General features: G+C 44.3%; 1 protein-coding gene across 2 annotated transcripts in view; it reads left to right on the plus strand.

The window, feature by feature from the left end:
• Positions 1 to 14505, plus strand: part of CLDN14 (claudin 14) — a 94948-nt gene that overhangs the window by 48566 nt on the left and 31877 nt on the right. For both annotated transcript variants that reach the window (XM_019730333.3, XM_019730334.3), the window contains exon 2: positions 9783 to 9920. The gene's annotated coding sequence lies outside the window, so the exon portion shown is untranslated. The remainder of the gene's footprint in view (positions 1 to 9782; positions 9921 to 14505) is intronic.

A 14505-nucleotide genomic window follows, 5' to 3' on the forward strand; every position in this document is an offset into this window, starting at 1 on the left:
CACCGCCAGCCCATCCTGGAGAGCTCTCAGTGTCTCCCCGAAGTTAATAAGTAAGGACAAGAAAGGACCTGTGTGCCAAGTCAGGGTGCACAATTTGAGCTTCCCCTGTGGTTCTGATTCACTTTATTTCATGACAGGCTCCAAGCCCACCAGTGTAATTACATGTTTTCTCGCCCAAAGTGGGGTCTGGAATTGGGGAAAGAAAGGCCAAATTGGCTGAGTGTGGGGTGTGGCTGCCTTGATTATATTGGACGTGAAAAGAAGATGAATTTTATAATAAGCATAGGTGCCAGCGAGCCTGCCATTATCTCAGTTTGGGAATCAGTTTCATCCACAAAGAGGAGAGCAAAGATTTTGTTTGGAGGTGCAGGCCTTACTTTTTAAAGTTCAGGCACGAATAAACTTAATATAATAAGAGAGATTTTTTTAGCTGACATTTTGCAACTGATAGAAAATTCTACAGCCTAAGGCCATGAAAGCAGCCTCTGGCCTTCGTATGTAAAACATTAAATATTCTCCAACATGATTTTTCGTAGGGAAATCACAACAATGCTGACATTTTCCTTCAGAGGTGAGGGGCGGGGAAGTGGGATGATGGAAACATTCTTGCCTCCATTCCTTGATGCCCCCCCATCAGGCGGCCTGGGGGCCCCCAGTCCAGCACTATCTCTGTCAGGGTCGCTTTGCTCCCCCATCTGCATTCCAGCCCCCCAGCCCCAACACCAGCTTTGGACCTCAGTCCTTGCTCCCCAAATACCAACCCATACAGATGCAACCTGTGACACATGGAATATTATTTATTTGCCCCTCCCCCCCAAAAAAAATCTACAGGACTCAATTTCAGGATTTTCTTGGAATGTTGTGAAAATCTGTGTCTTTGCCATGGGAACATTCAGAAGCAGAGGTTTGGGTGGCTCTAGTTACAAGACGGTATGTCTGAAGCTGTATTTCTGTACTAAATGGATATTCATCAGACCAGTAAACTCTCCTCTCATGTGTGTCAGAGAGCCGGAAAGGAGCAAAGCCCCCTGTGGGAAATGGTCCCACCCACCCCCTACCTTTGTTCTCTCCCCCCACGGCCCCCCAGCAGTCTATTCTCCTCCAGGTGGATTCCAGAAGCGGCCATGTGATACCTTCTGCTTCTCCCGGAGCAATCCCCTGGCCACCTCCACGTGGTACCTCGGAAGCTGCCAGGAGCCCGTTGGATGGCCTGGGGGTTTAAGAAGAATCTGATCTGTACAAAACAGCCTCTGTTTTCAGACACTTTGTGGCCAGAGCCAAGTTTTTAAATCTTTGATACTCGGCATCTATCAAGAAAAATAATAATAAGGTAGATTTTTTCTCTTCCTTTCTGAAATGACAGCTTTTTGACAAAGTTTGGCCTTTCTCCGAAGCCACTGCCCTTTGGAGCCATCAGCTCACCAGCTTGCACACTGACGTCAGCAGTCTCCTGCAGCAGCCCACAAAGCAGCGAGCCTGCTCCAAGGGGAGAGCTGAAAGAAGGGTAGTGTCTTAAGAGGCATACTGGCTCAGTCCTGCCCCATGTCTGAGGTGTGATAAAGATGGACAGCTTGTGTTCTGTTCTCTGCCCAGGGGCCATGAGTGCCTCAGGCCATGGCACCCATGTACAATGAATGGTGGAGGGTGGGGCTGGACAGGCCTCGGATCTTTCCTTATGTCTTGCGTGGGATCATTGTGGCTCCTGGTGAATTGCTTAGAAGTATGAAGCCTGTATCTGTTGTGGGTGGAATTGTGTCCCCTCCAAAAAAGATATTCAACTCTTAATCCGTGATACCTGTGGATGTGAGCTTATTTGGATACAGAATCTTTGCAAATGTAATCCAGTTAAGATGAGGTCATCCTGGAGTAGGGTGGGCCATAATCCATTGACTGATGTACTTACAGGAAGAGGGCAATTTAGACCTAGACACAGAGACACAGGACACATGTCCTTCACTATGTGGCAACAGAGGCAGAGATTGGAGTGATGTATCTACAAGTCAAGGAATGCCAGGGGTCACAGGCAACCTCCCGAAACTGGAAGAAGTGAGGAAGGGTCTTCCCCTAGTTCCGAGACAGCAAGGCGCTGCGAACACCTTGATGCAGACTCAGCCTCCGGAACTGTGAGAAAATTAATTTCTGTTGTTTTAAGCCACCTAGTTTGTGGTCATTTGTTACAGTGGCCCCAGGAAACTGATACACCATCTCTGATGTCTGTGGCTGTCACATTCGAATCAGATGTCCTCACACAACTCTGTACACGGTGAACTCTCTTAAAAGTACCAAACTGAGTGGTTGGAAGTGAGGAAGCAATTGATTGCTCTGGCCAGTGGCACCCACGTCAGCAGGTTTCCTTCCCTGGTAGCCAGAAAGAAGCCTTAACCAGACAACAGGTTTTTGTTGCTACAAAGAATGAGATGCATGTAACAGGAGATTTCCACATTTTACTTCCTTTGCCATATGGTTTCCATCTTTACCATGAGAACGTAATAGTGCAGTTACTTTGGGTGAGAAAAAGCAATACAAGAACGTCTTAACAAAGAAAAGAAAATTAGCTACATCCAGGTACAAATGGGGTTTGTAACCAACGTAGATAGTACCTTCCTTTTTCAGCCGCTGAATTGGGTGAAGTCCTGTCCTCCTGCTGTGAAGGTAGTTGGGGTCAGAGGTCAGAATCTGGACCAGAAAAGCTCACTGCTTTTACCAATTCTAAAATGGAGAGCAATAGTCCAAAAGGAAAAAGGAGAAGAAAAATAAAAATAAGCATCACTAGTGCCAAGGCCGTGTTGCTTGGAGTTACGATTCTTCCCATGAGCCCATCTGCAGGCCCCGATTTGTACTCCTGTAGTGGGGCCGCTCAGAACCAGCCTGGTATTCACGGAACCGTGTTACCGATCAGGCTCCTTCTTTAAATTTTGAGTAAATTGGAACAGAGACTATAGCTTAGCTTTGCATTACACCCTAACTGCATCTACCAAATGTGTCACTGGTGTTCAACACACATTTGTTCAATTAAACTCCACGTTGTTGAATGAAAGTCCTAGGAGCAGGAGTGTGACAGATTTTTTTTATCATTTGAGAAGATGAAATTTGCAATTTTATCTCACTTTTAAAATTTGGAAAATTGGAAAAGGGTGAATTTGTACAGCACAAGAATAGGTAGACTGAAAATCACTTTCAGACCAGAAATTAGAAACCTTGGGTAATTGTATTAGTTAGAAGTAGAACACATAGGGTGTGTGTGTGTGTGTGTGTGTGTCTGTCTGTCTGTGTGTCTGTGTGTGTGTGTGTGTAGATAGATAGACGATAGATAGATAGATAGATAGATAGATAGATAGATAGATAGATAGATAAATTATTTTAAGGAATTGGCTCACATCATTCTGCTGTCTTGGCAAGCCCAAAATCTGCGGGGTGGGCCAGCAGGCTGGAAACTCAGAGAAACGTTGCAGTTTAAGTCCAAGGGTCATCTGCTGACAAAACTCCATCTTGCTCAGGGAGTTCAGTCTTTGTTTAATGGGACCTTCAACTGATTGGGTGAGGCCCACCCATGCCCTGGAGGGCCATCTGCTTTACTCAAGGCCCAAAGAACAATGTTTGACCAATTATCTGGGAAACTTGGCCCAATCAAGTTGATACATAAAATTAACCATCAGGGTAATTGTCTGGATCACTGTTTACCAATGGATATGCCATTGACATTTGAGGCAGAACTATTCTCCACTGTGCAACGCTGTCCCATACATTATTGGATCCTTCATTCCTGTCTAGTCAATACCCATGGTGTCCCCATCGTTGTAACAACAAAAGCTATGCCCACATATTTCTGAATGCCCCATTGGGGGCTGGTTCATCCCAGGATAGAGAAGCACTGATACAGATTGACCAACTGTGATAAGGCTACCAAAACGCTGGCAACATCCAAATGAATGGTGGGTGTCTCAGATCTTGGTATTCAGACTTCATATGGATACAGCTATTGCCTAAGCCAGGGGCTGGCAAACTTCCTCTGTAAAGGGCCAAATAGTAAATAGTTTAGGCTTTAGGACAAGATGGTCTCTGTCAGAACTACTCAACGCTGCAGTGGTAGGGCAAAATCAGCCATAGTTAATTCATAAATGAATGCATGTGGCTGTGTTCCAATAAAACTTTATTTATGGACACTGAAATTTAAATTCCATATACTATTTCACATGTCATAAAATATTACTCTTCGTTTGATTTTTTCCAACCATTTAAAATATAAAATAACTTGCAGACAATCTAAATTTCACTCTTTTATTTTTCATCCCCCACAAACTCACTGCATGCTCAGCTAATCATTGAACAAAGGCTTGAATCAATGTTCACTGAATTGAACCAAATGAGATTTGAGCAAATACAGTGATCATTTTTTTCATCAGCAGAAACTTTTTGGAAGTTGAATCTTACTGAAACCCCAATGTTTGGAACTAATATAGTATTTTGCTAGTAAAATTTTATTTTACGAGTTCAAATGGATAACATTTGTGTATTTTGATGAGTACAGAACTCAAGGGGAAGTTCCAGATGGCTCTGTCAGGGTGCTCTTTGATTAAACTGTCCAGATGCTTGAAAGAGGAGAAAGAAGGAAGTTTCTGTTCCCAAGCAGAACCACTGACAGTATTTAATGCTAATGTATATTCTTATTCGCAAATATAAAAGTCAGACAAGAAGCATCAAAAACTTACAATAAACGACAAATACTATATCTTGATCGGGCAAATCACGAGGTGTTTTTACATAACTGGCTCATATGCTGTGACAAGAGCAGGTTATAACTATGCTCTCACAATTTTATGTGAGTGGATTAAATCAAATCTGAATTTTTAAAAGATCAATGCAGGAGATACAAACTTCCGCACCACTGGCTTATTTGCAATAGATGCAAACTCCCTCAGAGAAATGCTGGAAGAAGCTTGATTCCCAGGTGGGCACAAAGAGAAAGCAAGAAGGAAATCCAATTTCATACACAGGTGTCTCCAATGGACAAACAGTTAGCATATTTTTAGACACCGGAATGTTTATAATGTTTTTTATAGTTTTTTAGTAATTATAATTTTTCATTTTTAAAATTGTGGTAAAACACATGTAACATGAAACTTACTTTTTAAAGCATTTTAAGTGTAGAATTCAGCGACATTAAGTACATTCGTATTTCGTACTCTTTCATCATCCCAAACAGAAACTCTGTGCTCATTAAAAATATCTCCTATTCCTCCCTCTCCCGCCCCTGACAACCACTACTCTTTTTTTCTGTCAGAGACAGAATTTGACTATTTTAGGTAGTTCAATATCTAGATCAATATTTTTGTGTCTGGCTTCTCTCACTTAGCACAATGTTTTCAAGGTTCATTCATGTTGTGGTATGTCTCAGAACTGCATTCTTTTTTTAAGCTTAAATAATATTCCATTTATTGGACACATCTTTTGGCTCTTGTGAATAATGCTGCTATGAACACTGGTGTCCAAGTATCTGTTTGAGTCCCTGTCTTCAATTCTCTGGAATATATATTTAGGAGTGGAATTGCTGGGTCTTGTGGTAGTTTTATGTCTCATTTTTTTGAGGAATCTCCGTACTATTTTCCACAGTGGCTGTACCACTTTACATTCCCACCAGCAGTGCCCAAGGGTTCCAATTTCTCCACACGCCCACCAACACCGGGCTTCTGTTTCTCATTTTTGTTTTGTTTGTTTGCTTTGTACAACCGCCATCTTAATGGGTGTGATTCGGGAAACATTTTTAATGCAATTTGAGTTGAGCATTTTTAGCCCCTGAAGCACCTTCACATCACTTGAAGTTCCACAGATCAGTTTCAAAGTCGGGGCTGGGCTTTGCACCCTCTCAGAGTTCGAGATTTCAGAGCAAAGCCTTCCTTGACTTCACTCCAAGAGAGTGGGGTGATTGATTTCAAGCTGGAGGCGAGACCTGGAAAGGAAACAGGTACCTCCATGCAAGGGCTCGTGTTCAGAGCCCATGTAGAAACCAGCCACCCCCTCTAGAGGACCAGGTTAACTGAGAAATCATCCCATTCTCTCTCTCTCTCTCTCTCTTTCTGAAGCAACCACAATAAGTAAGATTTAATTTCCTTGTTCTCCTTTCAGGAGCCCCGTTCCAACACTGCAAGAGATTATCCCAGTTTAAAGCATTTTAAATCACAGCAGTTTGGGGTCACTGGAGTTTAAGTCAGATAGACTCCTCTACAAACCAATCAAAACCGTCATTGCTCTGGGGGAAATTCTTGGTGGGTCCTGGGAACCCCCGCAGTGGGGTCCCTTGCCCGCTTTCTCACCTCCTCTCCATTGTGGGGTGGCTTTGAGCCACCTCCCTAATGCTGGGACCCCACTGCTGTGGTGCTGCCCCAGCCCCACACTCACTGTGGAAGTTCTCCTTTCCCACTCCCCCAGGAGAGGTGTGGGGCGTCTACTCCACGGGTGCAGGAAGGAAACTCCCGCCAAATAGCCTTAGGTAGTGATGGCTCTCCCAAGTGCACCTCCTGCCTCTGTTAGCAACGTGTATCAAACACACCATGGACCGGACCGAGGGACCACTTGTTGGATATCTTTCTACCTCACACTTGCAGCCCTGCTCAGCCACTGAGATGCCAGGGAAATGCGTGCGCCTTTCTCAGAATGAGTTCCCTGCCTCCCTCTCTCTCCAAAGCCACAAGGACTCGTGACCCCTCTTCCATTCGGGAGTATGTTTTAGTGCCCAGGGGCATGCTCCTGAGGACCCAACTGTACCCAGATATGCCCAAGGGGTTTGAGGCCTCAGACAGGGTTCCTGCTGACTGGTATGTCAGTTAGGATGCATTGGGCTGCAAGCAACAGATAATCCCACCTCAACAAAAAGAAAAATGTGTCTTCTCACTGGAACAGAAGTCCTGAGGCAGCTCCAGGGTAGGTTAATTCAGTGGCTCCATAATGTTTTCAAGGACTCAGGTTTTCACCATCTTTCTAGCAGCATCCTCAGCATTTGACTTGGTCCCCAGGGTAGCTCCCTGAGGCACAAGATGGCTGCCACACTGCCAGTAATCACATCCAGACACTGTGATACCCAGTGGAAGGAAGAAGAGATGCTTTATGTCCTTCAATCTTCTCTTTAAGAGCAAAAACTTTACCCAGCAGCCCCTTGGACAGCCCCTTAAATCTCATTGGTCCTGGTTGTATCACACGATCAGGCTCAAGGAGCCACTGCAGAGCGATGGGACCACCATGATTTTATCGGTGTTTTGTTTTAGGTATCGTCTGAGACACATGCACCAATTCCTGAGCAAAATTTGGTTCTGAAGACAAGGAGAAGGGGGTTCGGGGGAGTTGCAGAGTTTGTGAGGCTACCGTACTTACTTGTGGGGTCACCCCTTGGTATCCCTCATGTACTTGCTTTGTTGTTAGATTTTTCACTCTTTTCCTTTTTTACATAGGAAATTTATAAATATTTTCTTGTTCTAAATAATTTACTCAATACAGAAATACGAGGAGTAAAAATATGAAAGGTGTCCTTCACCTCCCTCGCTCATCTCACTTCCCTCCCCAGAAGGAAACTCTGACTCTATTTTGGTGTGATCTCTTCCTGTCCCCTTTATGCATTTGCATATGTTCATACATACATAAGTGCTTTGCTTTAATTTTTACATAGATGGTATCTTGGTATTTTTCCACTTAGCTCTTGGCATTTTTCCACTTAGTTCTCCATACTTAGAGATCCACTTCACTCACTTTAGACACTGAATATTATCCCATACGGTGGATATTCCATTGCTTTGCATTTTAACTAGCTTTTCAATCTTGGGTCTTGTCCCTCCAGTTAGATTATAAACAACCTGAGGGCATATTTTTCTATTTCCAAACACTTAATACAGTATTTTCTTACAAAGTGAAAGTCAATTGATGATTGTCGATGGAAAGATGCTCTCTCGCTGGCCACGTAAAAGTTGTCTCAGCCCTTCTGGCTGAGGTGAGCCAGGGGAAGGGACACAGCACCACAGTCTATCGGTTGGCCACTCTTTTGTCTATCAACACAGTGACAAATCAATCTACCAGTTAGGGAGAGTTGATAATGCTCCACTGTTCCTTTGGCAACGTTTGCTGGGCTCAGGATGGCACACCTTCTCAGTCTCCGAGCAGACTGTCAATTCAAAGGGCTGGGGCTACTTGCAAAGTTATACATTATCTCGTAGTTTGGCTCACACTGGAGCATCGGGCAGAGTTATTAACAGCCTGTGCTTCCTGGAAAACCATTTCAAAGGCTACTAATGGTGTTCGCAGACTGTTGAGCTGGAACAGTTATCCATATGCCTAGACACACACTCTTAATAACCCTTTTCAGGTTTCTTGAGGCAGTCACAACTACATAAAATAGATTACAACTAAACTTATTCTAAACCCTTTGGTGGGGAGAAATTACTTCAGTATGAGGCTCTCACCTCAAAACAGGCCAACCAAATTTGGGGAGGGATGAACCTCTCAGAGCAATCACACTTTAAGCAGATGTTGGCATTCAGACCTGCTGATAGCGTCAGTGAACTCATCTCAGACCTTGGTGGGCACCTTGTACTTCTGAATCTGCCAAGCTTCCTGTAGTAGCCGAAGAAATTACCATTGTGAAGGAGCAAAGAAAAGAAACACCTGTCTCCCAGATGTGCTGTTTGCATTGGGGAGGACTCTCAGAAATTGGACTTCAACAGAAAACCTGGAATGATGAAAGGAAATCAAGCAATAGGAATGAGGCTTCTGAAATTACTTTATGTCCCTTGGCTAATAACACACAAGGGAAAACTTTTTGATCAATCATTTTTATTAATATTGATTATGAAAACTCTGGTCCCTATCACTAAGAAGACTAAAATTAAATTGGGGAAATAGGGTGTCCACATTTGAGAGTTGGACAACATGTAATCAAGACTAAGTAAATGCCTGTGATGGGTTCGGAGGGAAAATCCGTTGAAATGGCAAGGCTATGCTTCCAAACAGGGCTGGTAATCTGCCTTGATATACTCTGAAAGGATCATGCTTGACCAAAGCTCTTCACTTATAAAAGATACAAACTATTTTCTCTGGTAACACAGCCTGGATTTCTTTGCTGACTTGCATGCTTTATATACGCGTATGTCTTCCTCTGTTGGGGTTGGAAGGTTCCCGACCTGCCTCCCTCTGTGTTTCTACCACCTTCCTTACTTTTAAATAGCCATGACCATCAAATACCTTGATTACCCTTGTTCCTTGTTCCTTCACCTACATCCACCACCTCACCCTAGTTTGTTGACACAAACATTGCTGGCAGAGAAGACAGAGTCAGGAGAAAACCTAGATAACTCTTGTTAAAAATGATTAAGAGGGTTTGTTATAAGTAAGTCAGAGCACGACCCGAGGGATTTGGCTGGGGGTACCATACTCCACCCCATGCCCTGGTACTGGTGTCCCCAACACCCCATGTAGGTGTTTCCATAGACAAATATTTTTTCAGGGCAACATTGATTTATATGGCAGCAGAACTTGGGATTCAAAAGGGAAAGATGAAACCTTCCCAGCAACTTGGAGTTTTCTTTTAAGAGGAGTTTTCTCTACAGAGTGTTTAGTTTTAACTGGTCACTAAAGATGGGCAAAACAGTCCTGGAGAAATGGGCTTTCCGCCTCTCCAAGCCTGTCTCTCCTAGAGAAACAGGCAGAGGCAGAGCCATGGGGCCAGCCTCCTAACTAGAACCAACTGCTCCTGATAGTTTATGGTCTGGTCCACTTCAATTTCTCATGTGTTACCTTTCTAGGGGGTGCAAGGCCCAGCAATCTGGACACAGGCCAAGGAGCCAAGAACTGTCGAAGTCCAGGTCTCCGCTCTCCTACTGACACCTGCGACCACCCAGCCCAGCCAGACCATATGGCCTCTTGTTTTCCTGATGTATGAGGTGGGTAGAATGCTTTTCCCCAAAAAGAGGACTCCAAGGGAATAGTTAAAATCTGTAAACATGTATCATTATAATTATTATTCTAGTTTCTAGTTAAAACTGAACTGGCCAAAAGGAAAGAAAATACCAGCAGTGCCTCTGAGGGCAGCTACCTTTGCTTTTCCGGTATTTCCAGTCTGACTGGTGGGAGAATGTCCTGGAAGCTCTGCTTGCCGGGCCTGCACCCACAGCTGTGCTTACCACATCTGAGGATAACAAGGATCTAACTGAGCCCTGGCTGTAACCGGGCTCTGGGTGTTGGTACCATTTGCTGTAGTAGCGGCTGGACATCTGCTGTGACACCCAAGGGGATGCAGCATATCCACAGTAGGGCCCGAAATCTTTCAGTTCTTTGGGGATTGCCAGCCTGTGTAGGTGATGGGCAAACAGACTTTGGTTTCTAAGCTGTCAATCTAAAACCCGTGCTTCAAGGGAGGGAGTACTGCTTTCCTCAAGAGAGGAACCTCTGGACTTCTGAGGTTGTTACAGAGAGAACATTTCTGTAGGACAGCACTACCTCTCAACAGTGACTCTGTTCCCACCACCACATTTATCTTCTTCATGGGAGACCCTCAATAGATAGCTCAGCCAACTCACCGTGGCTCCCTTTCTCTGGACCTAAAGAATCCCATCCCGTCTCGACAACTGCTTCCATGTGGAAAACAGCACGGCCAAACTTCTACCATTCTCCTATTTAGCCCAAAGTAAGACCTCAGGCCCTTCTCCCTGTGGGTTTCTGGTATGACCTTCGGCCTCCTCCCAACATGGCTGACACCGGAAGTGCCTGTGTCCCCCACAAGCAGGGCCAGGGCCTCCTTCTACTCCTCCAAGAAAGTCAGGACATGACACAGGAAGCACAACAGCCGTGCCCAGGGCCAGGTGGAGACAGTAAAACAATTTGACATTGTTTAAATGGGTGCTTTTAAAATATCTGTTCAATATTTACTTAGAGGAAAGGCTGGGTACTCTAAATAAATAAAGGAAGGGCTCAACAGGAAGAAAGGCTTGGGAAGGGGGGCAGTCTCAACTTCTCCCCCACCTCAGAGAATTCATTTGTGGCCCCAAAATTTGCAGCCCCCTCTCAGCAAAACAAAAGCCCCCAATTGAGGGCACCAACTTGTGTCAGCAGGCAATACCCTGGTGATGCCCTCAGAGCGCCTCATTCCAGGCCCTATTCAAGTATGCCTTCCCGCTCCCTCCCTATTTCCCTTGAGGGCAGTCTGGAAAAGACTAACGTCTCTGTATCTTGCTACCGTTTTCAAAGATGTTGCAGCCCTTAATCTGGCCCACCTGGCGGCCAGGAAACATGATTTCTTTTCAAGTGCACTGGGAGGCCTGAGCGCTCAGAGGTTCCTGTAGAGGGTGGTTCTGTGCTTGCCTGCCCCCTGCCCACTACTCCTGGCAACCTGGGGCCTCCCAAGATATGTCAGACAGGCCGTGACATAGAAGGTGCCCAGAAGTTGGGAAAGATTACTCTTTGGGTCTTTATGAGCTTAGTTCTGGTGTCTGCCTTGACAGCCCTTCACATGCCCTTGGTCATCTCTCCCAGGCTTGCAGTGCTGCTTATGACACTCATTACAGTTGCAAAGAATTTCCACCTGTCCCCCGTGGCTCCCCATACGTCACCCTCTGCTTCCTCCACCACTTCGTGAAGGCAACTTGAGCTGCCTGGAAACTGGCTTTCTGACATCCAGCATAACATTCTTCCTTTGTCTCTTTGAGTCCAGAATGATCGCTGGAACACCTTTGACATGCAACTATGGGTCAAATCTGTTACCTAGATCATGAAATAAGTGGCAGAAAGAAGGGCCAAAGAGTAAGCAGCGCCGAACACACTCAACTCCAGACAGCACTGGAAGTACTCCTTAGCTTAGAGGTTTACAGCACAGGGCGCTGTGCTGAGGCCCCAAAGTGGAAGGGATCCCCCTTCCCCAGCTCTCATGGACGAGAGTGCAGAGTGTGGGGCAGGGGTAGTAGTCGTGGAGGTAGTAGTAGTGGTAGTTGTAGTTATATGTGAAGTTTAAGAAAAGTGTTTCCAAAATCAATGGTATCACAACCATTGGCACTGTGTGGGGTAGAATTTAATAGGAAATGTGTGTGTCCCATTTGTAAACGGTAACAGCACCGCCGGTAGCTAAGACATTGCCCCTATTTATGAAGCAAGGCCAGGCAACCATTTTTCACTTACTTAACCAACCCAATCTCCTTTCTTCCCATTCCATTTCCACATAATAATTAAATACCTGGGCAGCTGTCGCTGGGCTTTTTCACCTGGTGATGTCCGTGTTGCCTGGAAGCCTTGGGTCCCTTCCCACACACGTTCCACTGGATTTATGGGGTCCCCTGTGGTTGGTGCTGCCTGTTACCAAAAAATATTCATCGGCCATGGATAAGAACAATCTACGAGTTGTGGTTTTTTCTTTGTTGATGTCTCTTGACCGTTAGAGCAGGACCATTTTATGCAACCCCTTGTTTTAGGTTATATCTTTAGCTGACTGATAGTTGCCAGTTCTTGTAACTCTTGATACTCTGCAATAGGTGCTATGTTACCTATTAAATTAATACATATTTTTTTAAAAAGTATAGAAGGGTGTGATATTCGAAATGAAAGCACTTCTCCCCAGTCTTGACACTAAGCTCCAATTCCCGGAGGTGACCACTGTGAACAGCTGCTTAAACAGCTTTTGGAAAAGTTCTCTGCATGACCGAAATGCATATGCTTCCTTTTTACACAAATAGGATCATACTGTACCGTGACACTTCAACTTGCTTCCTTTACTTAAAATTGTGCCTTGGAACTCTACCCGCATTAGGACTACAGAAGCACTGACTCTTTTAATGGTGCATACTGTTCTATTGTGTGGGTGCCGTAAGTTAACTAGCCTCTTATTGAAGGACGTTTGGCTTTATTCAGGTTTTTTTTTCCTCTCTCATAAAGAGTACACATGTATTAGATATTGTGTCATGGGTGCCTTTTTACTTTAAGAGTATAACTATAGGAATATTTTTTCTAGCAGAAAAATGGCTGGTTTATGAGTATTCACAATTTACATTTTGATCATTATTACCAAATTGCTTTCCAAAAAAATGATGCTAACAGTAGGACAATGCCACCCGGCATTTTTTAGAAAAAGCAAAATGGCCAACTCAGTTATCCATAAATGGAAATCCACGGTGTTTTAAGCATCCCTTCTGTCAATGTCAGCTGATTTGGGCTGGAGCAAACCAAGAAGGAATTTAATTATAGACTTCTCTCTGAGTTTCTCTTCTGAAGCTAAATATACAAGATTTGGGCAATTCTGAGTGGGTTTGTATTTTCTTTTCACTGCAGCCACATGAGTCCCTCTTGTCCCAAGGTCAATTTTAGGCTTGCTGTTGTGTGTGCATTGGTCAAGGGGAGCAGCTGGGGGGTGGGGGAGCGGTGATGGTGCAGAGTCTTTGAGGCTTGAAGAGCTGGGGGAGTTCTCGGGTGAGAGGCCAACTGCAGGCTCAGAGGCTGGGGCTTCCCGAGGTGAGCTGTTCTTAGGATTTCTTTTTACTTCTCCAGTCATCCTGTCCTGCACAATAAAAATGCTTCTACTGTTCAGCCCTTTTCTGTCTATGTTGTCTACTTGAAAATTATTAGAGTAATGGGTTCGATAAGGCCATTGTTCTGGGGTTCCCCCTCCACAGCTCAGGGTGGGCTTTCTGTAATGCTTCCCAAGCTATCTGAACTAAAAGACTACTTTAAAAAAAAAATTCCAATCTCTTATAGACCGATACTTGTGTAAAATATTAGAAATACTGAATTACTCAAACAATGAAAAATAAAGACATACAAACTGCAAGCCAAATTTATTTTTGTTAGATTTAACAACCCAAATTACTTTGTTATTTTGTTATACAAGTTTTGAAATAATTCCTCTCAGTTTCTGTTCTCGTCTCGGGAACAGTTGGAGATCAGGAACCGTTTGAGTGTCACTGCCCTATGCACCTCTCCAGAAGTTTCTGCAGGCTTCCTTTTGGCCCTAAAGTCTCTATCATTTTGCTGGGAGAGCGATTCTCATCCAACAGGGAAAGTTGTCCAGGTTTTCAGCCATGGAAGCCCTGAGTCAATCCCCAGGGTTAATACTGGGCTTGGGTTTAAGCTCTGGGGCCTGTCCTGTGGACCCCACTTCCCCTTCCCACTCAGCTTTTCCTGTCGTGGGAAGCAGGAGTTCGTGTGTGCAGAGAGAGCACCATGATCTGCTGCCTTCAAATTAGGAGACATGATATCGTTTCCCGCAAGCTTTTCTTTTTATTTGATTTAAAGTCAACATCAGCCTTCTTATTACTGTCTCTTCTCTATAATGCACTGCAGACAAGTGAAATGTAAAATCTGGGCATGTGGATAAAAAGGAAGCAATGGTACTTTTTTTAATGCATCAAGCCATTAAAACAATTCAATTCACTTTTTATATAATTTTACAGTTTGTAAAATACTTTCCATAGGTCTTAATACAAGGGAAATAGCAAGCAGTGACTTCTCAAAATATGAGATTTTTAAGTCTTTTGTCTTTCAAAGGGG

The sequence above is a fragment of the Rhinolophus sinicus genome, chromosome 17, assembly GCF_057876585.1.
Source record: "Rhinolophus sinicus isolate RSI-liver-muscle chromosome 17, RSI-T2T, whole genome shotgun sequence".
In the NCBI taxonomy this organism is placed as follows: domain Eukaryota; kingdom Metazoa; phylum Chordata; class Mammalia; order Chiroptera; family Rhinolophidae; genus Rhinolophus; species Rhinolophus sinicus.